We start from the raw sequence: 27,587 nt of genomic DNA on the forward strand, positions 1-27,587 counted from the left end.
GCATGAGCAAGCCATCTGTTGGAGAATCTTCACACCATCATTATAAGACCACTGGCAATAGAATCTTGTCATCTTCTCAAACTACACATATGCATAGAATTTGGAACCCTTCTATTTATCTTCTCCAAAACAGTGCACAGTGGTACCCCTTAGGATTTTATGAGTAGTTTTCATATAAGATAGCTTAGCCTAACTAATCATTATGCAGAATGACACAGTGGCTTTGTCTTGCCTGTTAAGATTCTGTCTTATTCCCCTTGAACCTCTTGTTCAACATCAAAAGAACCTTTTAATTGTATCATGGAAAGATTTGATCATCCTTGGCCTTCAAAATGAAGAATATAGAACTAAGAGCAACACAAGAAATGAAGAATTTAAGTACAACATTACAAGGTAACACTGGAGACACATGAGCTCTGTATCTACCCAGAACTGCTGGCGATGCCATCAGTAAAATGAAAGAAATGAGCTTCTTTCACAAGGGGCTGTTACTTGGCAAGTGATTTGAGGCTATGGAAGGAAGAAAGGAAGACAGGAAAGGAGGGGGAAAAGGAAGGAGAAAAATTTACTTACATAATTAACAGTATCTCTAAACTGTATTTATCTCTCTGCTCTCAACAAATATATAGGCATGGAGTTATCTTTCAAGCCTTTTCAAGTTCAAGGAGAACTGCAGAAGATTACCAAAGATGGGGCCTGATACTTCCCTTGCACATGGGAAAAAGAATAGATGTTTATTGCTAAAAACTATGTTGTTCATGGAAACCCTTAAAGATTAATGCTGTTGTGTCCATATAATAGACACAAATGAAAATGAAGCTCATTTGGAACCCTTCTATTGTCTTATTCCCCTTGAACCTTCAATGAAGCTCAAAGTCAATATTTTCAAAGCAATTAAGGAAATAGGTGAGAAAGAAAGGGTTAAGATCTAGCTATCTATCTGCTGCCAAAGTCCAGGCTCTAAGACACCAGCTTGCCCTTTTGCTGATTAATCTTCATCAGAGTTTAAACCTCTGCTTAAGAGGTGGAGAGGAGCCATCATTTTTTCTATTTTATTTATGCTTTGAAAGACTGTTGATCACACCACAGTAGGTGGCCACAGCAAACGAGGTGACATAGGAAGCCGGGACAGCTGCCTTGCACTGAACCTGTGACTGACAGCGGTGTGCCAACCAGAGTCTCTCCTAATGTGACCTCACTGTCTTTCGTGTATCAGTTATTCTTTCCTTGTTTTGAATACTAAAAAGACAAAATTGTCCCTAAAATGCATCAGCAGAAAAAAAAGAGATTCAAGAATGTGCATAGGAATTGAATAGCTTACATTTTACTGTGTACTACAGAACAGAGAAAACCACTATAGAAAAGGAAAATGTTATCAAGAGAATTTTGATTTTATGGGATTATGCCAGTACCCTGGAAGTCTTTGAACTCCATAGTTTTATCTTATAAATATTTGCTTCATTTAGATTTTAATAAATCCATGTTATAAGGAGCTACTTTTTTATAGTCATGGAAACCCACAGTCACCTCTTACCAACCTTTCATTTACCAACTCCAATAGAAACTTTCTTGAAGGAAGGACAAATTTACTGCCATTTTTGAGCTAATAAGATAGTAGAAAAAGAAAAATAAGAACAGAAAAAAAAATGTATGGTAGAAACTTATTTTAGTGAGTGATTACAGGATGCCAAGCATTGTTTCAAGAGTTTTAAATGCATGTTTTTATTTGCTCTTTCCAGCATTCCTATAAGAAAGATATTGTTATTATTTCTATTTTATGAAATGAGAACATGGAGGCCTCAAAATGAAACCATTCATTTGGTAACAAATCTCAAGTGTAGTCTCCTCTTGTAGAAGGGAGTGGATTAACGAGTTGGAGATAGTTCTTGAAGGACAACTACATTGTCGTATTTTCATTAAGTATAACATTTATACTTCCATTCAATCAACATTTGCTGTTTTTGTTCTGGACTACTGGAAATCCAGAAGTAAGTAGGATGAGATTCTAATCCTCAAGGCAGACCTCATGATGAAGCAGATAAATAAAGAAGCAGCTATGACATGTGATCAGAGCAAATGCCAGATGCCCCAGGAGTACAGAGGAGGGACTTTTAACTCAGTGAGGGTCTTGGAAGGGGATGTCAGAGAAGGCTCTTTACAGCAGGTGCTACCTGTAAGATGCTAGAGTAATCTTGAAGGATGAGTTGAAGAGAATGAGGAGGAAAAGGCCAGGAAGTATAAGAAAGATACAAGGACATTGTATTAGTCAGGGTTCCCCAGAGAGGCAGATGCAATGGGAGACATCTTTCTCTCTCTCTGTCTCTGCCTCTGTGGGTGTGTGGGTGTGTGTGTGTGTCTCCATAAACAAACACACACACACACAAACACAAATACCAAGTGTGAAAGGATGATTTTAAGAAATTGACCAATATGATTATAGAGGCTGAGAAATCACAAGATCTGTGGCTGCCAGGTTGAACACCCAGTAAAGCCAGTGGTATCATTCCACTCTGAGTCCCAAGGCAGGAGAAGATGGGTGTTCCTACTCAAAGAAAAGCAGAGAGAGCAAATTCTCCCTCACCCAGATATTTTGTTCTTTTCTTGCCTTCAACAGCTTGGAAGATCCTCACCCACATTGGAGAAGCAATCTGCCTTACTCGGGACATGACCGAAGGTTAATCTCATCCAAAAACACTCTCATAGACACACCCAGAATAATATTTAGCCGCATATCTGGGCACCCCATGGCCTGGTCAAGTTTGAGGTGTAAAATTAACCCTCACAGATGCATTCTGGGAAGCACATCTAATCTGGTGTGACCTGAGCCCTTGATTGAGGCAAAAGAATGAGAGGGACCCTGGGGAAGTATATAAAAGCCATATCATGAAATCCTTGCTTCCATGCTAAGAAATTGAAATTTTATGCTGAACACAGTCAGAAACCACTAGGGAGTTTTAGGGAGGGAAGGAGAAGATCGCATTTGCACTTTAGAACAATCATCCTGCCAGCAGCCTGGAGACCACAGGCAGGAGGCCAATTAAGAAGTTGATAAAGTCTGTGTACATTAAGGAAGTTGCAGCAACATAGGAAGAAGGGGCAAGATGCTAGAGACAGCAGTAAATCTAGAGGGCCAAATCGTTGGAGAGAAGAGCTTACGATGTCTTGAATTTTACAGCCATGTCAATGGGTTGGCATGAAGTGAATTCGATAGAAAGATCAGGTTTGGGGAATGAATGATGACAATCAACATGAGGCTTTACGACTTATAAACAAAAGTGGCAGATACTAATTATTTTGTTATTCCTTTAAACAGCCCTATGAGGTTGATGTTTTCCTCATCTGGAATGAGAACACAGCCAAGAGAGCAAGCGACTTGCCCAAGCTCCCAAAAGTAGCAGAGGGAAGAACCAGAACTTGAACTCTTTCCAAATTCCATTTCTTTTCACTATGAATCTGATACAAATAATAATAGCAGTCAAATAATAATGTTGACAGCTAACATGTGTTGAATGCTGACTATGGCCTGGCCACTTTTCTATGCACCTTATTTTTATCAACTGATTTCATAGTCACAACAACCCTATGAGGTTGGCATTCTTGGTAGCCCCATTTTAGAGTTGGAACACAAGGGACACACAGAGGTCCCCATAAGCCTTGTTTGTTGAGGCAAATAATCAACATCTTGCCGTTTCCCCCACGGGGAGGAGCTAGGATCAGGACAAGTGGAAGAAGACAGTGGACAGCCTCAGCCACGTGACCCTTCTCACTGGAGACTACACTGTTTCTGGAGCCTGTAGACTGAGGAGAAAAACCCAGGCGTAGACCCCCCTTTTTAAACCGCTATGTTAAGTTAAAAACGATCTTACTCACCCCACCCCCAACGTACGTCCAACTACTCTCAGCACCTCCTTGCTGGTCTCCAAATGTTGTTTTCTAAAAGCTGGAGCCCAGCTCTGTTCATCCAGTTTAGTTTTAAATAGGGAATCATTTTCCAGCAGCATTAATGTGCTGGGCTGTGTGAACCTGGAGCGGAATAAACAGCCACAGATCTGACTGCCCAATATGTCAGGCTGTGGAAACAGCTCTCCAGAGGACACTACTCACCCCAAGCCTATTAGCCAATTACTCAGAGCCTGTTTAGTAAATGAGCTCTCTCGGTGTACTAATTGGAGCCCAGTGAAGGTAAACTTGCAGAGAGAGGCTAGCCAGCCACGGCCAGATTTCCTCCCTGTTACATCACAGAATCAGGTACATCGGACGGGCTGGATGGCGCAGTGGTGCCCAATACAAGCTCTGACTCTGGGCTGCTCAGCATCAAAGCCCAGATCCACTACTCAGCAGATGGGTGGCCTTGAGTGAGTCATTCTGGCCTCAGTTTCCTCAACTATAATATGGGGATTGTTGCATGGGAGCTGGGGATGTCAAGTGAGGTAACAGACCTGTACCCCACATGGAAGGACAAATCACTAGAGGTTAGCTGGTGTCATTTACTGACCTTGATTATTATGTGAAACAGCCAACCTTAATCCAAGGAAGTGGATATTTTAAAAAGTGGGGGTAAGAAAGAATAAATGTGTTCAAGTTTGATCACTCAGATTTGAATAAATAAACTTACACAGGGCATCTGTCGTATCTGCTATATGTATCTGCTATAAAGCAATACATTATTAGTTTGTATTATTGTGTAGCAACTTTTTATATATTCAAGCATTAGGTGAGTATTAGATACAGTTATCTCATCCATTTCATTTTATTTTCCCAGAAGACAGTTTCCATGTATACCTTCATAGCTCCTGGCAATTTCCAAATACGCCGTAGATATTTGTTTGTTGATTGATATGCTTGAGTACATTTCTGTCACTCCTGATTAAATCAATTGGACTGGATATTGGTGAGTTATCTTTACTATCTATGATACCTAATCCTTTAAGACTGAACAATTCCAACCATTTTAAATTCTAAACATATTTTAGTGGCAGATTAGACACACATGTAGTCATACCCTGTCTTTGTCTGTTTGTAGCTCTATGAAAAAATATCTGAGACTGGGCAATTTATAAAGAATAGAAATGTATTTCTATGGTTCTGGATCTTGGTGCCAGCATATGGTGTTGGGTGAGGGCCTTCTTGCTGTGTCCTCACATAGTAGAAAAAAGGAAAGGCAAATAAAAGACCTCACTAGTTCCTTCTAGCCTTTTTATAATGTTGTCAACCCCATTCATGAGGGTGGGCCCTCATGAATTAATCACCTCCTAATGGCCTCACCTCTTAACACAATCACATTGGGTCTTAAGTTCTAATACATAAATTTAAGAAGGACATACACAATCAAACTATAACAGACCCATAGAACAAAATAGCAATAAAATAAGCCAAGCCAAGAGCCTAAAATACACCTAAGCCACTAGTAGTTTATTATTTTATGAGGACTTCATAACAAAGTTAAAGTATATGATCGCTAAAGCCTTCATGGTCTTAACTCTCCCAGAGCTGGGCAATGGTTAGCCCAAGAAATAGAACAGACTCTGAAAAGTAAATTGAAATTCTACCTGATTAACTGTAATTGTCCTTGAAGTCAGACAAACTTGATCAAATAATTTTATTATCTATAAAACTTTAGATCTATTTTACTATACATAAATACTACACATTTAGTACTCTTAAAACATGCCCTCTGTAACCATTATAAGGATTTGAGTACCTAATGATCATTAATGAAAAATTATACCTGTCAAGTTATATATTGAAAATAATTATGTTATAATGTGGTAAAAGCCAATGATTGCTACTTAATTTCTCTTAAAAGAATTAAAATACATTGATTTGTTTAAAGGAAAAATAAAAAATTATGTCACATCTTTTGTGCAACATATGTAGTAACTGAATGAAAAAGTCAGAACTAGATGCTTAGCATTCAACCAGACTCAGGGAAAGAGTTCAGGTACTCCTCGTTATCAAGTTTCTGTGGAAATAGTTTTGTACTTTAAAAAAGATAGAAGAACCTTGAAATAGCTTCCCTTTAGTTTGGTCATTTTCCTGATTCCACAAGCAGAACCAAATATAATGTGACTGTTTAATTCCCAGTTGTGTAAAGATTTAAATTCATGTCTGAAAACTGAACAATCAAATTATGGAGTAGCACAGTAGCCAGAAATAAACCCAACATTTAAATGCAGTTCATTCAACATTATTAACACAAATGAAATGTATACCTATAGTCCTGTTCGTTAGAAGTTACTCCTCCCTGAGCAACATCTTGATCTGCCAATCAACGTAGAGCACCAGAAACATATGGAAAGAAATCAATTTCATAACAAACATTTGAAAAGCATGGTATTGATCATGTTCAAGACAGGTTAATTCCAGTTCTAATATTCTTTTCTTTTTTCTTTTTGGGTTGAGACCATATTCACCCCAAACATTCTGTCATCCTAGCCATAAAATCATTTTTATCCCACCCTCCATGACTTGAAATGAAAACCAACCAACACACACGTAAAATCCTGCCACACCCAAGCAAATTCAACTGTATGGATTTTAGGCAAAAGTGAGACTAAAATCCTATACCAGGAAGGAGAGCGTGAAAATTCTGGTGAGAAATATGTATAGAAAAAAAGCCCTGTCTGTTTGCTTTCTGTCAACAACTCCAGGGACTAATTGGGAAATCACCTTAAATCTCCTCGACTAATGGGAGAGAAGCCATTTTTTTTTAATAGCCTTTGGATCCCTGAACTCCACACAGCTCTACAGATTAAAACGGATAGCGTCAAGTGGAGCCTTCGTCTGAGCAGTAAGTGCATCACCAGCACTACTTGAATCATATTCCTAAATTAGCGGCCTCTACAGCCACCATTAACTCACATTTGAAAGACATAGTCAAGATCATTCTTCCAAATCATGTCCCACAATAGCCTCATCTGCAAGTTATGAGCAGGTGAACAATACCAATGAGGCAAAAAAGAATAATGTCTGTGCTAAATGCACACAGAGTGGAAAGGAAGACAGAGGAATATACAGGGTATACATTTTAGAGCAAAAAGAGACCTAACCAGTTACCTAGTCTGGTCTTGTAGCTTTCATCACTCAAGAGTGTGGGTGTAAAACTGTGGAATGCAAAAACAGCCCCACTGGCAAAGAAGAAATGAATGCATGGTGCCAGATGCCCACAGGGCTTCTCCCGCATGTGCAGCTCCCTGGTAATTCCTTACAAAAATGGAAACAGTCAAAACTATTGTGTCAAAATTAAGAGAGGAGTTGGCTTTTCTGCTGGGGATTTGAAATTTGCATTTAGTTAGAACCAGTCAACTGAAACTTGGAAATAAGTTTCTTTGTTTTGTCTCAATTTGACCATGCCCATCCTTAATGCATTTGTCTGCCTTTCACTTATTAAGTCAACACATGTTTATCAAGAGCTACCAAGTGTCAGGCAGGGCCCTGGCTACAGGGGCATAGCAATGAATCAGGCAGGGAAAGTCCCTGGGACAGAACTGTCAATAAACAAGTATGTCAGGTGGTAACAGATGATAGAGGTAAAGAAACAGAAATCAGGGTTAGGGTTGAGATTGTCAGAAGATGCTATTTTATGGAGAATGGTGAAGGAAGACCTCCCTGATAGTGTCATTGGAGATGAGAGTTACCAAAAAAAGGGAGCAAAGGTGAGAATATGTGGGAAGAGCATTCCAGGCAGAGAAAACAAGTACAAAGACAGTCAGCTGAAAGCATTTTGACATGTGCATAGAACAAGAAGGCCAGGTTGGAGGAAGAATGGTAGAACAGGTGGGAAGGAGGAGTTATGGACCAAATCAGGCAAGAGTCTTGTAGACCATAGCAAAGATGTTGGATCTAATTCTGAGTGTGGTGGAAAACCATGCGGGAACATGGCAACCCTGGGAAAACTGGACCACTGGGAAGCAGGTACAGCTACTTACTACTTAGGAGGCTATTACAGTAGTCCAAGCAGAGATGATCATGAAGTGTACTGAAGTGTAGGGAGATAGTGGGGAACCTGGACATGTTTTAGGGGAATCAATGTGAAGAGTCAGTGATGACTCCAGGTTTCTTAGCCTGAGCAAACAGAAATGTCATTTATTGTGACCTTGACAATTTTCAAATTCCTTGAGAACATGTTAACATTTTAGATGCCAATTGGAACACTTCCAAGGGGGAGTGCTGGGTAGGCAGTTGAATATACAAGCCTGGAGGGCAGACAAGACTTTACAGTGCAGAGACGCAAATGAGAATCACCAACTTATAGAATGTTATGTACAGGCATAAGATTGGGCTGGGCCTGCTGGTTCATGCTTATGATCCTAGCACTTTGGGAGGCTGAGGCAGGTGAATAACCTGAGCTCAGGAGTTTGACATTGCTATGAGCTATGACACTGTAGCACTCTAACCTGGAGCAACAGAGTGAGACTCTTTCTCAAAAAATAATAAAAAGAACAACAATAATAATAACGGAAAAATAAGAAAAAAATAAAACCACAAGACGGGTGAGACCACCTTGGGATTGAGCAGGGATAAAGAATATTTACAGAGACAGAGCCCTAGTGTATTTCAGCGCTTGGAGGTCAAGAAGATCTACAGAGAAGTAGAGAAGAAGCTGCCAGCAAAGCAGGAAGAGAACTGAGAGACTGAATCACTTCTTAGGGCCTAAGGAAGACATTGTATCAAGGGGAAAAGGGGCAACGTACCAACGTACCAAACACTGAAGTTGGAAGGCAGAGGTCAGGACAGGTGTGAAGTGGGCTCTCCCCTGAGCACCCACATAAGGGAGCCCTTTGGGAACCCACCCCACCTGCAAAGGGACACACATGAGAGGCTCTGAGGAAGCCTGCAGGAAACCCCTGACCCTAAAACTAGCCCTTTCTAGATGATAATAATGTAATTCTACTGATAGCTCATGGAGGAATTTACAAACACAGTTTTCCATTAGAGCAGCTAGAGCTATGAAGATAACCTGGTAGAAATGGTCTACATTAAAAACACCATCGTGAGAGACTCTGGTTAAATGGAGGCAATATACGCTCTATTTTTATGGAATTCAAAACAATTTAACAGAAATTTTTCATAGACAGTTCTCAATATTTATGCATATATGTAGGTATATGTGCATGCATTTTTATTTATATATAAAATATATAGATGTACAGGTATATATGTATGTATAAAGAGAAAGAATATTTATAAATTTATAAATTTTTGAAACTAAGCACAAAGATCACGTTCAAAAATTGACAATTTACTTTTAAATCATATCCGTGATTATGCTAAGAAATATTCTTGTCTTTTAGAAGAGAATTAGAGCAATGTTAACCTACCTTGACTTTTTAAACTATCATTCTGTGGACATGTTACTTTGTTTTTCTGAGATTATATCCAGAAGGTATATAAAGAATTGGAAGGTATTAAGGCTCCTAATTTATCGATTTACAGTCCCTTGGGATGGGTCCCTCTTAAAATCACCTCCTTCCCAGCCTGTTACTATCAAAAGCTGTCCTGGATCCGCTTGTGAATTTCTTATGAAAATCCCAACAGATGTTCAAGGTGCCTACCTGGCCTGTCTCCCACTGACCACTCCAATTTTCTGGAGAAACTATACTTCCCACACTAGGTACTTGTGGTTTGATTGGAACTTGTCCCCTTCCCTGAGTCTAGGTGTGGACACAAGACTCCTTGCTGGTCAATCATTATTTTCCACAACTAAATTGGTCTACGGATGAGCTCTTGACTCAGAGCTAAGCCAAGTAGTGTCCAGAGAAGGAGGACACTCCTCGGGGAGTGGAGGATGTAAACCTGACTCTGTCAGCAGCCAACAAGACAGAGCCTGGGAATTGAAGAAAATCCTCAGAAAAGCAGAACCAAGAGATGGAAAAGAAACAGAACCTTTGGAGCCATTGAGTACTGCTAATTTGAAGAACTATCTATGGAGCTGATAGTCAGTTACTTGAGCAAATAAATTTCCCTGTATCTTAAACCAGTTTCTGTTGCTTTTTGTAACTGAACGAGATGTTTCTGATATACACTGTCCATAGGTTGAATGATTATTCACTCTAAACAGCATCCAAATAATTTGATAATATATATGCAGATAATGGCCTAAATAAAATTTAAATTTGAGTAAAATTTTTACAAGTGTTTTTATTAGGATTTTCTCAATCAACATAGAGTAAAAGTATAACTAGAAAATTTCAGCAGTCCCTTCAAATTCTAAAACTCTATGATGTTTAAGAGCTTTTGCATTCCATAAATCAAGGTATAAACCTGCACATAAAATGGTACAGAGGACATTTGTCCTCAGAGATTAATAAATAAGCGGCGATATTTCTTTCTCTGATATTATGAAATGTGATAACTTTGAGACAATGATGTTACATTTTGGCTTTTGCACATTAGAGGCATGAAAATCAGGTTGTGAATTCTGCATAAGACCAAAAAAAATTAAAAATCCAAAGGATGCCTTTTTGTTTTTTGGGTTTTTGGTTTTTTTTGATCCTTCCTTTAGTACTAATAGAGCTTTCACACTGGGTAATATAAATCACCAATGTGCTAATTAAGCTATCCTTTTCACTTTAAAGTCTTTTTGTGTTTCCCTCAAAGAGATAACAAATGGAACATCATCATTTTTCCGGGATCCTAGATGAAAACGTCCACCAGTAATATACAGTTGTAGTGATACAATAGCCAGCCAAAGATAAATAATTAAATAAAGCCTTAAATATCACCTACCACAAAACTTGGAATATAAAATGTGAAATTTGTGGATGCATGACTAATGGAGTGATTTCTATTTTTTCTTTTTCAGCAACTGAATGCCCAGTCCATGAAGCAAGCACATATAATACTTAGAAAACAATCTTAGAGAAAACTGACAGATATATGGGGTATTTTATCTTGCATTATGTGATCTGAAGAAGTAATCTCCACTGGAAGTACTTCAAAGGAAGGCATTAAACAAGTGTAAAATAACTAAGCTACAAGTATTTATCAAGCATTTGCTATGAAGCCAGCCAAACCCAAGGTGATTGAGGAGGAAATAAGAAAGAGAAGTCCAAGGACCCGGTCGAGAGTAACCTGCTGACTGTGTCCCCCTCTTTCCGCATCTGTGCCTTCAAACCACCGCACGCGTGGCTCCCAGGCTGATTGGTTGAAAGCACAGTCTGATTCCCTTCACTCCCCAGCTCAAGCATCTGCAGTGGCTTCTTGCTACCCACGACACACATTCTGGATCTGTGTCCGATGTGGATAATATGGTCCCAACCCAACCTCCCAGTCTCATCTCCCCATATCCCCTCTGAGTGATAATAGGTGCAGGTTGTCATTTTTATCTGAGAGGAAACTGATTGTAGAACAGTCTGTCAGTGATGACATGAGCGCAGTAGAGAGGAAAGAGAAGGAAACAGATGAGCTAACATCCTTTGACTGGTTGCCACGTGCTAAGTATTAACCACGTCTAAGTATTAACACCGTAGGTCTCATTTTAACCCTGTGTGGTGAGTACTATGATCATTCTCAACGCTTTTCCTGTTGCGATGAGATGCCCCAAACCTTACAGCTCTTCTATGTAGTTCCCAATATTTGTGTCACCCTAGAAGAAAATAACATTCATTCCATAATTACTGCTCAATTTCTCCTCTACCCAGCCCCTGGTAACCACAAATTCACAAATCTGCAGACTGGTTCTACATTCTCCCTATGTTACAAATGAGGACACACAGCCTAAAAGAGGGTGAGGCTACTTTTGCAAAGTCTCACTGATAGAAATGATAATCTTGGGTTCTGTCTCCTTCCTCAAAATAACTGTGCTGTGAGGCTTTCGAAACATAATTACTTGAAGGACAAGCTTAGCAAGAATACAAGATTTAGAGAGGGTTGAATGATACATATGGGGGACCTGATAACTAAAAATAGGTCTGATCCTCTACTCACCCCTAAAGCACCAGCCTGTAATGCAGCAAGGAGGCATCACTGGCAGCCATCATGACCCGCTAGGCCCCCAGAGCTTCCTCTCTAACCAGCCCATGTATACGAGCCCATAGTTCATATATGTATTTATGAACTATGCATGGAGTGTGTACTAGGAGCCCAGTGTGATTCACAGACAGATAAAATCATAAACTGCTGAATATTTTGTGCCTTTAAAACTTTGAAGAAGGGACCAAGTTCAAAACAATATATAAGCCTATCCATGTTATATTCAGAAAAAAATAGGTCACTTTGTTTCTCTCAGGGTTCTGAGTTCTTTTCAAGAATATAGTCCAGATATCTGTAAAAGATACTTTATAATATCTCCAGAACTACTTACAGATGTGAATAATTAAAACTACAATATAACATGCATATGTAAATAATTGTATAATATAGTATTATATTATAGTCATTTAATAAAAATCTAGATAAAGTAACATACACAAGAAGTCATACAAATTAACAAGGAAAGTGTGCTGTTCTAAGACATCTCATCAACCATTGGTTTCGATTAAGCACTGTCCAACTTATATGTAACAGCTGTTCAACTTATGCCCTCACTACCCACATCAGTCAGAAAAACAGAACTAACAGGGTTTCAGGGGGAGGGTAAGAGTGGTAGAGAAAGAGTTAATTTATTTTAGAGAATTAGCTCATGTGATTACAGGGGCTAAAAAGTCCATAACCTTCAGGGAAAATGGATGATGTGGCTCCAGTCCAAAACCAGGGTGGAGGCAGAATTCCTCCTCCCTTCTGAGCCTGAGTCTTTTTCTCTTAAGACCTTCAGCTGATTGCATGAGTCCCAGCCACATTATGGAGGGTAATCTGCTTTACTCAAAGTTTACTGATTTCAAAGTCAGTCACATCTTAAAAAAAAAATAACCTTCACAGCAACATCTAGTCTGATATTTGATCAAACATCTGGGCACTGTAGCTTAGCCAAGTTGACAAATAAAATTAACCATCATGCTACCTGTTACGAACCAAATTCTGTCTGCCCTAAATTTATATGTTGAAGCCCTAATCTACAATGTGACCGTATTTGGAACCTTTAAGGAGGTAATTAAGGTTAAATGAAGTTATAAGAGTGCGCTTCAAGCTAGTAGGACCGCAGTCCTCATAAGAAAGAGGGACAGCAGAGGGGAGGCCATGTGAGGACGCAGTGAGAAGACAGTCATAACCACACCAGGGAAAAAACCCGAACCTGAAACAGTCCCGTTGGCACCTTGATCTTGGACTTCCAGCCTCCAGAACTGTGAGAAAATAAATTTCTGTTGGCTAAGCCAGCCAGTTCGTGGTGTTCTGTCACAGCACGCCTAGAAAAATGAACATTCTCCACCTCTCTTCCCAGCAGAACAGCTGAGCTCCAGGTAGAACATTCACTGGCCTCTGTCTTTCCCTGGGATGCTCTTGCCCCCAAACCCACCCTGTTCCCCTCACCCAGGTCACTCCAGCCACAGTAGACCCTTTGCTGTCCCTGCGCCATGCCAGGGCAGATCCCCTCAAAGATCCCTGTTGTGCTCCTCTGTCTGGAAGCTTTCCCCCAAATGTCTGCACTGTTTCCACTCTCTGGCACCTCATGTCCTCAAAGGACCCTACTGGGTGAGACAGGGGAGGAATCAGTCCTTCACCCCAACCCCTGAACTCTCAGCTCCTGCATCTCTGCTCCCCCGTCCCTGTTGAGTAAGTATCATTATTATCCCCACTTTGCAGATGAGGAAACCGGGGGATGAAAGATTTAATTACTTTTCCCTTGCTCAGTAAGGCCTAAAGAGGAGGGGCCCCTTGTAGAACCCACACTGTCTTATTCTGAGTCTGTGGTCTTAACTGCCCCCTTAGACTGTCTCCACCTGCCTTGGGGGAGAGAAGAGAATGCCACTTCCTTCCCCTACCCTGAACCATTTGTACACTATTCCTTTTTTTTTTTTCCATTAACAAATGAAAAATTGTATCTATGTATGGTTTATAGCATGATACTTTGATATATGTATACATTATAGAAATGCCTAAATCAAGCTAGGTAATATATATATTTCTGTACATACTTACTCTTTGTGTTGAGAACCCTTAAAATCACTCTCTTAGTGATTTTCAAGAATACAATGCAATTTCTCTTTCTGTCTCTATATCTTTCTGCATGGATTTCTTTGGAAAAAAATAAATGAAGAAAAAATCAACTTGTACCAAGTTATTTTCCTATATCTGCCTTCTAGAACATGGTTAAAATTCTCTCTCTCTCTCTCTCTGTTTCTCTCTCTGTCTATCTTTTTGCATGGATTTCTTTGTAAAAATATAAAGAAAGAAAGAAAAGACTGATGCATTGTAATTAACTATAGTCACCATGGTATACAATACTAGACCTCTGGAACTTAACCTCTCCTACCTAACTAAAGTTTTGTATCCTTTCACCAACGTTTCCAAAACCCCACCTCAGCCTCTGAATCTTAGTCTGAGATGCATTGGGGGTTGGGCACATTTTATCTCCTGCAGGGATTGATTGGTGGAACTTGCAAATGCAAGGGCCAAGTGCCTGAGGTCACCCATGAGCATCAGAAGTTATGAGACACAGCAAGGGGAGGAAGGCAGAAAAGAGCAGTAAAAAGAAAGAGATTTTGCCTATTTGACAATTTTGCCTCTGCTATGTGGCATGAGCTATAGGATGGGCAGGCTGCAAAATGAGAAGAGATAGACTCTGCAAAAAATAGACATACATTATAGCAATCCTCAGATGGGACGATCCTCCTGAGAATTTTGTTATGTTCTAGCTAATTAGCTAAATAGATAATTCATTTTACTCTTGAGAATCCAGTTTTCCCTGAGGGGGTAAAATATTCAAAGTCTGCAAAAAGAGAGTCCCAGACCGCTGCAAGTGTTAACTAAACACCAAACAGCCATCCTGCAGGGCTGGAGCCCAGCAAGGACAAAGCAAAGATAAATTAGCTGGCTTTGGGAGTAGCCACTCCCCTCCAGACTTCCCTTCTTCCCCTTCCATCTAATTTCCCTGTCCCCTCCCCCGCATTTAGGCCTGGAAGTAACTCATGCAATGGGAATGCAGATCCTGGAGCCAATTCCTTTTGTTCCTGCCAAAACATACAGTAGGATGAGTCACGCAGCATGATGTGGGCGGGGGAACAGAGGCATGCCCAAAAATCAGTGAATTAGAAAAACCTCATTGGTGTAAAAATGCAAAGATCCTCTTGAACAGCACTTTCAGCTGTACAGGTCATGGCTGACTGGAAATAAAGGTGTGGCCACACCCCGAAACAGACAAATTGGGCCATTCGTCAATGTGTATCTGACACATCCAGAGACCTAATGCCCTGAGCAACTAGAACAATATTTTGTGCCCCCGAGTAGAAATAACCGTGTGTTAGTGATGAGTATATCAGGGGACAGTGGACTAACAGATTACAACACTCTTACCCGTCCCCCCGTCACAACCGTCTGGCCACTGTTTAAGCTTTACTTCTATTTCCCTTGCAGACTTCTTCCAGGAAGACATGCATGTTGCCTAATTGATATAAATAGTCCACGTCCTTGACAGTTTTATTTTCAATCATAAATTTTAAAATTGACATTTTATTTTACATGTTCCTATCTTACAAGTCACTAGACCTGAGTCTGTGCCATGAGAAACTGATGCACTCTGAGAACGCTGAGAGCACCTTAGTTCTGAACAAAGCTGAGAAGTATGGTCTCAGACACAAAAATGTCCTCCAGGGGCATGACTCTGCTGTCTAGCTGGACTCTCTAGCTATGAACTCTTTCGTTCACGCCTTTTAACATGTAATAGCTCAAGTCTTCAGGTCAACCTGATTGCCCAGGATCAGCCTCCATTCTAATCAGAACTATGGGAGAGTCCTTTGTGTGTTGAAAGACTGTGACTTCTTCATTCGAAGTAACCAAAAGGCAAAATGCCATACAGAATCTAAGAGCTCTAGCAAGCCCCCATTTAGCAGGGGATGACAAATTGTCCCACGTGATTTGTTTTTGATCGTATCTTTTTGTCAAAAGCAGAACCCAGGATCCTTGGTTTGAGTCTAAACTTCTTTATACTGCATTCCAATGGTCCCCTAAAACTATCAGAATTATCATCTTATCCACAAAACTGCATGGTTCTAATATTTTTTTCATTTAGTCATTCTATTCTTGTTTGAAGAGATAGGGTCTTGCTAGTTGTCCGAGCTGATCTCAAACTCTTAACCTCAAGCAATTCTTCTGCCTCTGCCTCTGCCTCCCAAAGCTCTGGGATTATAGAAGTGAGTCACTGCACCCAGTCCCCACATCCGGTTACTATAAATGAACTAAATTTCCAAATGTAGTCAATCCTGTCTATGTTCTTCCTCCCCCAAGTATTGTACAAATTTTTATTATATTTCAAAAACACTCAGCCTAGTTTTTAAACAAACTTAAACAATCACCCTTATGGGTTCTCCATTTCTTTACAATGGCAATCATAAGATTTATATAAAATTTCAATAGAGATCAACTGAAATCTTGATCTTAATACATTATTAACTAAATGTCAGTTCTCATTTTTACATGACACACAGCAAGTTACTGATAAATCCACAGACAGTCAAGTGCCATATTTTTTTTTCTTTTTGGTATCAGGAAATTATACTGTTATTGCCTGTTGAAGAACTGGCACACATTCTTCTGTTAAATGAAGAAAGTTATGCAGCTCATAGTATTTTTCTTGTTATTATGGCTGATTGGCTTACGGGTGACTCAGAAATAAAAGATCGAGAGTCTAGATAGTCACATCGATAGTCACATCATTCTCTCCAAGCCAGCCTTGCTGGGCTCAGGCCACATTCAGGCAGATCTGCCTGAGAACAAATCACAGAGTGGGGAGTCTGATAATGGGTCAACCCTGCCACATCTGGAATGAGTTAACTAACTAGTATCGTAGTAAAATGTAAAGTCAGGAGATTAAAACTGGAGGGAGAGGGCGGTGCCTGCTGCTCAAAGGAGTAGGGCACCAGCTCCATATACCAGGGGTGGCAGGTTCAAACCCAGCCCCAGCCAAAAACTAAAGAAAAAAAAAAATGGAGGGAGAAATGGCCAACAATACAATAGGAATGAAAAAGATGTTGGCTAGAGTTAGCAAAGTCAAAGTCTGGAAAAGAAGAAAGGAGCCAGTGAGGGCAGTTATGCTGTGACCTCTACATAAGCACGTTCTGCCATCTTGCTTATGAGTCTATTGATGGATTTCCCAGACCAGTGTAGATTTCTAAACAATCATCTTATTTCTTCAACTTGATTACAAATATGTTTAATTTTTACATTAGTTTTAAGTCCCCTCCACTCCCACAGGAAAAATACCCATTCAAAAATACATAATGGTTTGCAGAAGCTAACTTGTAGTACTCAGAGTATATGTGGGTAGACTAACGATCATCTTTTTTTAAAGATCTGACTCCAGAATTTTGAGCTCTGGCAACTGAAAGTTTAGAACTGCCATTGAATGAGCCAAGGCATTGGGTATCCGGAGATGAACAAGATGTGGTCACCTGAGGACTCATAGTCTATAAAGGGACACAAATAAGTAAAAGAAATGTCAGTAAAAGCAATGGCCATTCCTTGGACACTTGCTTTGTATCATGAACTGAACTAAGTATTCTACAAAAATAACATGATTCAATGTTTGCAATGACTCAGTGTGGTAGGTGTGACAGCCCTGTTTTGCAGATGAGAAAACTGAAGCTTGAGAGAGTGAAGTACCCTGTCCCAGAGCTAAGTGCTGAAAGATGGAGGACTGGTTTGCAGAGATCCTGTCTACCTCCAGGCTTGTGCTCTTAACTATCAGGCTTTTGTCTCACTTGAGCTAAACTTAATGTGAGAAAATACGAAGCAGGCCCCTTTAACTGAGTACAGAGAGCAGTTTACCTGTGACAGAATGATTGCGCGATCACTTTTCACCCATAAAACAAGAAGGATGGACTCCATGATTTCAATGGCTCCTTCCCACTCTCGAAGCCTATCATTTTAAAACATGGTGCTGCTTCTTTTCACTAAAGTGAAAATCATTTTTATCCTTTAAGGTTGAATAGTATATAACACAATTCCCTTATTTACACAAAGCTATTCCAAGCTAGGTTGAATGGTGCGCTGTCGGTACCAAAAAAAAAAAAAAAAAAAAAAAAAAACAGAGAACAGAGAAGGGTCCCTGAGGAAAAGGAAAGGGGGTAGCAAGGAAATGAAAGCATCATTAAAAAGTGAGCAACATGAATAAAAATTAGGCTAAAATAAGCTATCATTTTCCAGAGAACTGAAAAATTATTCAATCTTTTACACTAAAATACCTTGAATGTTGGTTGAAAAGACCAGTGACAACTGAAAATATATCTTGCCTATTAACAGAAACGTTCTCAGAGTCTTTTTTGCTCCACATCCTACCTAGTGTCTAATATCACACCTTCCATTTATCATAACTGCAAAATCCTATGAACATATTTTACCCCAGGAGAGATCATGAATCACGCACCTCCAGAAAAGGATGACACAGGGTATTTATGTTTGCCTTCTCTTTGGCATATGTCTATAAGATTAAAGGAAAATGACTTAAATTTAAAGAATCATAAAAACCACTTTGGTTTGGATTAGGATGTAACGAGGAGTGTGTTTTGGGTCATTGTCATCAGAGTGGCTCCTGATGTTACCTTGCGGTAGCTGGCAGGAGACGTTCCATGTGTTAGTGGGATTCTAACACTGGTTTCTGAAGTATGTCAAAGAAAAAGGTCATACCTAGAAGCTGCCAAGGTCATGTCTTTGGTATAGGCAAGAGAATTCAGACTTCATAGTATGATACCCAGATCTAACTCCCAAAACTGTTTGACCCCACATATTGACTTACTAATGTTCTCTACTGCACTGAAAGAGGTTTTCAAGTCAAATACTTTGTGATTGATTGGGACAGACTTGACTTAAAACAATGACGTGTATTTACCTATAATTCCACAGAGTCTCTATTTTATAATTCATGCTTTGTCATCAATGAGAATGACAAGAGATTCAATTCTAATGTGAAAATATGTATCTTGACCGTTGGATGAAGTACAGCCAACGCATGTCATCTTAAGCTCAGAAGTTATATTAACTTTCATCACTAGGAGTGAACCAAAGATAAGAAACTAACTTTCTATACGCTGTATTCTGTTATGTCACAAAAGCCAAGGCAAAATTTAAATCTGGTGATAAAATTGTGGGTAGGGAGTGATGTTCTGTACTCTACCCTCCGTCCTGGGCATCATCTTGAGTATTACCAGTAGGTGGCAGTGTTGTGAACCCTCCTTCCAACTGACTGCTCTTATGTGGAATTTCTGAGAATTTTTTATAGACCTGGGCTAAAACTCCCGGAGATTCACGGAATTTAGGATTGGAAAGTGATCACACCCAGACAGCACCTTCTATATTTCTGTATCCCGCCCCCACCTCTTCCCGGGCTGAAGTGCACAGTGACTGCTCAGTAGACACAGTACGGGGCATGCATACACTTGTGCAGAGCCGTCCCACGTGAGGCAGACATCCTCCCAACAGCATCTTTGACAGATGGGAGTCTGGCATCTGCCTCTCTGCCATCTATTGACAGGTCTCTAATGACCTCCTGAGGACACTCCATCCCTTACCAAGCCCCTCTAATTGTTAGACAGTTCTGTCTCATGCTGAACTAAAAACTGTCTTCATGTAATAGGTCCCCACTGGCCTGAGTTCTGCCCTCTACAATAACAGAAAATGAATCTTTTTAGTCTTCTGATAGTTCTGAAAAAAAAAAATTTAACAAAAACTAACAGTGTTCTTCATATATGAGATCATCCTAGGCCTTGTCTTCTGGGTGTGATTTATAACGTGACTATTAAGGCTCAGTAATACCTGCATGAAAGATAATATTTCAAATATAAACACAGAATGATATTATCACATCTTAATTCATGCAAATTTTTAACTATAAAACGTATGATTGCTTCCATGAAGCATATTCAATCATTTCTACCAGGCTTCTAGTCTTGACCACTACTTCCAAATTGCATTTCCGAGCCAAGAATCAGATCATGTCACCTCTTTGCCCAATATTCTTCAGTAATTCCCACTATTTTCATTAAATCAACAAAAATGTATTACATTCCTACTGTGGGCCAGGAACTAGTCTATGTCCTGGGGTGGCACGAAGGGCAGCAAGATCCTGTTCCCTGTTTCCACAGAGTTTACCATCAATGGAGGTTTATTGGGGAACCAGTAAACATACAATAAATATAATTTCAAATAGGAAAAATAGCTAGAAATTAATTAAAAATGGCCACCATACATAGATCCCTAGAAAGGCCTCTGAGAGATGAAATTCAAGCTAAATTTCTTTGATGAAACTGAACAAACCATAGTAAAAACAGCAGCATATTTTAACTTTTTCTCCTAATTTTATAAGCTTTCTGACCTTTGCAAGTTTTGTCACCTGCAGCTTTGAAATGCATCCTCTCAACTCTTCATCCAAATCTTTGATTAAAATGTTGCAATAATTAAGCAAGTGCAGTGAAGGCTATGTTAGCCAGTTTGTTGTATTTCAAATTGTATATAAAACGAGCACATTGTACCCTATAAATGCATTATTGTACTATGATTTAATAAAATATAAATTAAAAAAAAATAAGTTGCATGGGACAGAGTCAAAAAGAAAGAGATTTTGAGCACCAAGAGAGTTCTTCCTAGACTGTCCTGTGTAATTTCTAATTACAAGGACTTTGCTGAGCAAATAATATTCTTTCCAGATTTCTAATGCAGAGCAGAATTTCCCCCACTGAACTTCCATGAACAGTGGAGAAGGTATTGCACTGCCCACTGGGGGATTCTTTCCCTCTCCAGGCAAAGCTGCCTCATGGGGAGCAAAGGGACTTAGCTGAACGTGAACACATTTCTGTGTTTAGGGCTTGCAGCACCAGTCCTTGTGGGGGGCTCACAGCTTGCTACCTCAGCTGGATGCAATTTAATCTCCCTCTGCCTTCCCTAGGCTACACGCCTTCCTTGAAAGTGTACTGTTGACAGCTGCAGGCTGTGCCCGCCCTGTACATGCCTACAGAGAAGGGGCTAGAGCACTATGCTCTGGATAGCACAAAACTGTTGGATCAGGCCCCCCTGAAACATCACTCAGCCCCGCCACCAGGCCTTCAACATGCGGAAAGTCAAAAGTCTCACCCACCTGACTGGTGTTCTCCATTTGCAACGTGTGATCTTGAAGAAGATGTAATTTCCCCAGGCCCTTCCTTTAGCTAGAAAACCTCATGCAAAGACTAAGCAAAGACCTTGCATTTAGATTAGTGTCTAACCTGTTAAGCACACTACTTCACCCAAACTCCAAATACCCTACAGTTTCCTACCTGGCAGCTTCTCCTCTTTACAGGACTGCTGTTTATGAAACTGTAGGTTTTACTTTGCACAAATCTAGAGGACACCCTGATATAAAGCCACTGACAGCTGTACAGTCTTTGCAACCATTTTCTAGAACATGTAGAGTTTTGAGAAAGGGGGTCTTCATTCTAACTGTACAAAGACGTCACGTGGGCCAGCAGTAGGGCTACTCCATAAACTCCCTTATAGGAAATGCCTTTTAAGTATTTGAGCTACCAAAGCGTATTCAGTGCAGCATTGTTTGTAAAAAGTGAAGAAAACATTGAAAAGACCCCAAATATCCTTACGCAGGAGAATGGATAAATAAACACGATTTGTTCAAACATCAGAATACTATAGACCCACCGAAAAGAACGAATTATAGCTAAACATTATCAACATGGGTAAATCTCAATGAACATAATGTTAAAGGCAGATATGTGTAAGGTGCCACATTTTATATAAATAGTAAAATTCAGTAAAATACAAATAAGCCATGGGCATTCATATTTGTAGCAAAATGTGTATCCAGCGCACAGGTAGACACATTTCGAGATTAGAGTTACCCCAAGTGGGGGGGGAGGGAAGGAAAGGAGATTCAGGAAAGGCATAAAAGATGTTTGCCTGGGTCAATAATACCGTAATTCTTTTTTCATATAAAATATACGGGGAAAAATATTAACATTTGTTAAATCTGAGGCACTGTTATATGGGCAACGGTATTTTTCTGTATGTTTGAAATTGCTCATTTCCTTTTAAATTTAAAGAGAAAAGAACTTAAGCTTTATTTCCCCAATGGAGCTACTCTGCTTCTTTCCCCCAGATAATGAGATCCCTATTATTCAGTGGTTTTCCAGATTTTCCTTTTTTAGCACCAGAGTCTTCCTTTCAAATGAAAATTTTTATGGACTGTTAATATATGCAACCAATAAAAGCTGAGGTGCCCTGAAGCTCTGCGTTCTCACCCTCCCTCGATGCAACCTAACAGATACCTCCATGGAACAGAAGGCTCCAGAGAACACAATTTGAAAATGAACAGTGACTCCCTTCCATCCTGTATGCGGCAATGCGCCAGTGTTCAAGCTTTATGCCAACAACCACGGTTAGGACACTTGTTTTCTCCCTTTCCCGGTCCTGGTGTAGTAGTTGTATTTCTTTTTTTCGTAGAGACAGAGTCTCCCTGTACCGCCCTCAGGTAGAGGGCCCTGAGGTCACACAGCTCACAGCAACCTCTAACTCTTGAGCTTACACGATTCTCTTGCCTCAGCCTCCCAAGCAGCTGGGACTACAGGCGCCCGCCACAACGCCCAGCTATTTTTTTTTGTTGTTGCAGTTTGGCCGGGGCTGGGTTTGAACCCGCCACCCTCGACATATGGGGCCGGAGCCCTTACTCACTGAGCCACAGGCGCCGCCCAGCTGTATTTCTTTTTATCAAGAACTTGAATATAATGAAATGGTCCATCCTCAATAATTGACAAAAATTAATACTTCTCAACAAATTTAGACGGATATTTCTTTACTGTCCTCCCTTCCCTTATTCTGAGTAACAAAGGCTTTACGGTAAAGTGGTCCCCACTTATCTGCAGGGGCTACACACCAAGACCCCGTGAACACTAATGTGGCAGAGAATCCCCAACTGTGTGTACTATGCAGATTGTTCCTTCTGCGCCGTTTCATACATAGACGATCCGTTCTTACCATACACCTTAGCAACATCAGCAAACATGTGTATTTTTTCTTTCCTTATTAATTGGAGAATTTTCACTCTTTCACTTAAAGAAAGCACTTTGTGTTTTCTCTTTGGCATATCCAAATTGCCAGGATTATTACTCTTGCACTTGGAGGTCATTAGTAAGGAAAATAAGGGATCATTGAACAGAGGCAGTGTGTTACCTGCACAGTATCTGATAACCCAGACAAAGGAACGATTCACATCCTAGGGAGGACGGAGCTGGAAGGTGTAAAATTCAATCATGCTACTCAAAATGGTGAATGATTTAAAACTTAGGAATTGTGTATTTGTGGACATTTTCCATCTATTAACTTTGCATTGCTGTGGATCTCAAGTAGCTGAAACCACAGAAAATAAAACCACAGATGACTCCTGTGCTTGTGTTAACCAAAAATTTATTTTTAAAATAGAAGCACAAAAAGAACATGTTTTTAAAAAAATATATAGACCTTAAATAAAAGCACTGCATTCCTTAAGATGCATGTGGTTACACATATTTATGAGAATACAACATGAGAAATGTCCAAAGTTAAAGAATGAGATAGATAAATGGCCTTCAACTACTGTCCAACGCATATATTTAACATGGCTTTTCCAGGAAAATAACATATCTTTACACTAGATTGTTCTTTCCACCACCACCGTTATCTGTACAGTGTTATGTCACAAGCTAGTGTAGATATATTTCTTCAATTCCGTGACTGTTCCTGAATTTCCATCTTCTACATTACCATAAATTCATCTGTTCTGCCAGGAGATCTTATGATATACTTATTAAAAACTCACATTATGTTAAAGAATCCTATTCAATAAAGCATTGCAATTGATTTCCAACATACCAAGGTTCAAACTCATGGTTCCCAAAGATTCAAAATACGCCAATAACATAAATACGCTGTGTCATGTATGAAACACGTTTTCAGTAGTCAGTGGAGAGAGATGTGCCATAGCTAGAGCTAGACAGTTGAGCTGATGACTCTTCCCATATGTCTATACAAAGGGAAAAACCACTCTGAGGAGAAATTGTACACAGCGACGGTAACAGACAACTTACCAGAATAGCAAAACTATCCCAGTGCTGCCCAGTGAGTTTGGTCTCAGAGTAGAATGCCAGTTGATGCTTGCTGGTGAGTAACCAGGTACCTACCCACATGTTGCTAAGGAAGGGATCTACATTTTTTCAGATCCTGCCCTCACACCAAGGTCAAGCGTTGCCTGGGTTTGGGGTGTAAAATTAACTCTTCATCAGCTGTTTTGCCCTTGCCCCCACTCCTCCTTTAAAAGAAACAATCACCCTCTTCCTGACTTCACCCAAGGAGTTGGGATTGAGGATTTCAGCTTTGAAATGAAGGACATGATGGAAGAGAAGACTGTCAGGCTGGGAAGAGGGATTTCAGGGTAGGGCAGGGATGTAAAGGAAGGTAGAGTGAGGGAGACAATGGACACAGATGATCACCACGTCCTGCATGAATCAATTGAGCCACGAAAATCAATCTGCTCGCCTGAAAAAGGATCAAAATAATTGGGAGGACAATGCAACAATAGTACTGGTATAATTTTGAGGAGACTATTTTTAGCACAGGTGTTAAGCCACCTTTTAAGGCAGCATATGACATGGGGGGGGGTGCGTACATGGAATGAGACAAATGGAATGAAAGGTTGTAAGTTCAGAGGACCACAAAGATGATAAAAACCACAGTGAAGTTTTCATCAGGAAGGTTATACAACATGAAGAGCCTAGCAAAAAGAAGTGTAAAACATGATGGGATAAGGGAAAAAGTAGATGAAACACCAAGATGGATGGGTTGCCGATGTCATTTGAGACTAGGACGTCCATCTCTGGAAATCCACAAGGAAAGAACCCTCAACCCGGACTAGAAGATACATGTTTTCATCTGTACCATATCAGAAGGGGTGACCAGGTGTAGAGCCAGGCTATCAAAATAAGATGCAAAAATGCCATAAAGACTCTAAGACAGTTGTCCAAGTATGCTTAAAGATTAATTGTAAAATTTCCAGCAGTGAACACAGTGGCCCCGAGAATGAATATAAGACCAGTATGAAGTGAATCCATCCAGAGAGTTCCCAGTTTGTCCACAGGGCAGTGTAGACACTAAAAATATACAATAAACTCTGCCTTAGTCAGACAGTCAGGAAATGTCGTGCTCCAGCTAATCAAATGGCTTCTGTTAATTGTTACCACATGCAGAAAGATTACAAATTTTTAAAGAATGAGAATAAATTAAAATACGCTTAACACTGAAACTAAACTGATTATAATTTAATCTTTCCCTAATTATTCAGAATGCATTTCAGGGTCATCAAGAGAAGCATAAATTATCAGTGCTTGATGGCTATGCAGGAAGTCACAGTTTTTCTAAAATCCTGGTTAACAGATGCTGGGGAACAAAGAATTCACTGCAGTAGTTATTCTTTGGAGGATTTACGTGTTAGGCATTTCTCTAGGATACCAAGTATTTCATTAGTTCTTGCCAAAAATAAATTTTCAGAGATGATGAACTGATATTCAGAGAGGTAAATTGCCTAAGATGCACAGCATGAAAGAGTGCCAGGGCCAGATTTTGAACACAGATCTGTCTTTGTAGAATATGCTGTTTCACTACATTAAGTGAGGAAATCTTTGTTGCGTAAAAAGTATTCATAAAATTTTCTGCTTTTCAGTACAAAATCTGAACACAATCAATAGGTCATGCAGTTTGTTTTTCCAGGAGTGCTAAAGGCTTTTTTTCTGAGCCATGTATTCATGACAGCAGTAAATTACAGTCATAAAATATTTTATAGTTTTATTTTTAAATAGAAGTCTGGCTGTTCATTCAAAGTATTAAGAATGTAGCCCAAACCTCGATGGAAGAAAAATATTTTAAGAGGCTAAACTGCCATAACTTCAGCCATACAAAAAGGATCTACTAAAAAATGTATACACTTAAAATAGACTCATTTACTCACATTTTATGTGAAGATCTAATTCTTTTTATGATTCTGCTCATTTTCACCTATGAAATATTTCACTTGACTATTACTCATAAAGGCTTGACTATTACTCATAAAGGAACGTGGTCATTTATAATTATTTAAGACTTTGGGTTGGGTTTAAATCTATTAAAGAAACAAATTCCACTTGCTGTCAGGAGAGAAAAAAGGTTATTTCATCGGTATATGTCGTACATTCCCCCTTTCATCCTACTCCCAATATCTACAGTTTATCCTCAGCTTATTAATGTTATCACCTTAAACAGTCAAGGCTTCTGGGCCACCTTCACCCTCCAACACCAATTAAAATTCTTCAAAGTTCAGATGCCTTTTCTTCCATCACCCCAGATGGTTTCACTTATCTTAAAAGAAGGTGGTGATTCATATAATGGACTTTCATAAACAAGGGATGGGGGGTGGGGGTGAACTTTAGAATGGCATAAAATCATCTCTGGCCATGATACTGTTTCATTAGCTAATCTCATTCACACACAGGAGACTCTGCTGTTGTTGAAATGACCCTCTGCCAGCAGACAGGCCTCCTTCCCCTACCTCTGCACATGGGCTTTCCTGATAAGTCTCGAGAATTACTTTCTATTCCAAAAGAAACAATGTTCATTTCTAGCACAAAGCTGATCTTTTTATTATATTGCAGACAATGCTACCTAAACCATAACTTGGTATAAAAGCAACCCTGATTGCTATAAGGTGTATGCTCATAAGTTAGAGCAGAAAAACAGGCTTCCGGTAGGTGCAGTCTCTGCACAGAATTGGTGGGGCTTGAATTCTGACCAGTATGCTGCAACTGGGTTTCCTCCATCTAATTCAGGTTCTTACCCAGAGACAAAAGTTTCATACTTAAGTTAAATTTAAAGAAAAATTTACTGCACAGCCTAATGATATTGAAAATATTATACTTAAAGGTCTTAAAACTTAATAGATAAGGTGCCACTTGCCAGACTTGTGTTTAGAAAGGTGGTTTCGCTCCTGGGGAGGGTAACTACTGTACAATCGTTCAGCCAAGAACTGATTTGTTTGCCCAGTTTTCTGAGATTTTATGCTTATCCTAATAATTTTGTTAAATTTGAATGTGAAGAGCCCTGACTCTATAAACTCCAAGGAGTAACTTTCTCAAGGAAAAAGGGACGTTCATTTTCAATACAAGTGAACAGAAAAAGAAACGCTCGGATTGAAGGTCAAGGGAATGTTATCTAGAACCTGAATCAATATCAATAGAAACAGTGCATTGAAGGGAAAGGTCTAATTTTATGTCTCTGTGAGAAAGGTGTTAAATTTCAAAGTAGGTAGCTGGATAAGAAAAATGAAGACAGGGTTTTTTTTTTTTTTTCTTTAAGGCCATTAATTATAATTTCTTAGACTTAATTTTATAGCCTAAGAAATTATCAAGAGTTCTAATAAAATGTGATCCGTGACATACTCCTTCAGAAAGAATATTTAGAAGGTCACAAAATTCTTAAGCTGGAAGCATTCCAAAAGATCAGCTAGCTTAATTTTT

At 39.6% G+C, this 27,587-nt stretch overlaps 1 protein-coding gene across 2 annotated transcripts in view; it reads right to left on the reverse strand.

Annotated features, from left to right (window-relative positions):
- LOC128575913 (cytosolic beta-glucosidase) overlaps positions 1–27,587 on the reverse strand; it is a 94,410-nt gene that overhangs the window by 13,263 nt on the left and 53,560 nt on the right. The window lies entirely within an intron of this gene.

Source organism: Nycticebus coucang, chromosome 23 (genome assembly GCF_027406575.1).
Source record: "Nycticebus coucang isolate mNycCou1 chromosome 23, mNycCou1.pri, whole genome shotgun sequence".
NCBI lineage: Eukaryota > Metazoa > Chordata > Mammalia > Primates > Lorisidae > Nycticebus > Nycticebus coucang.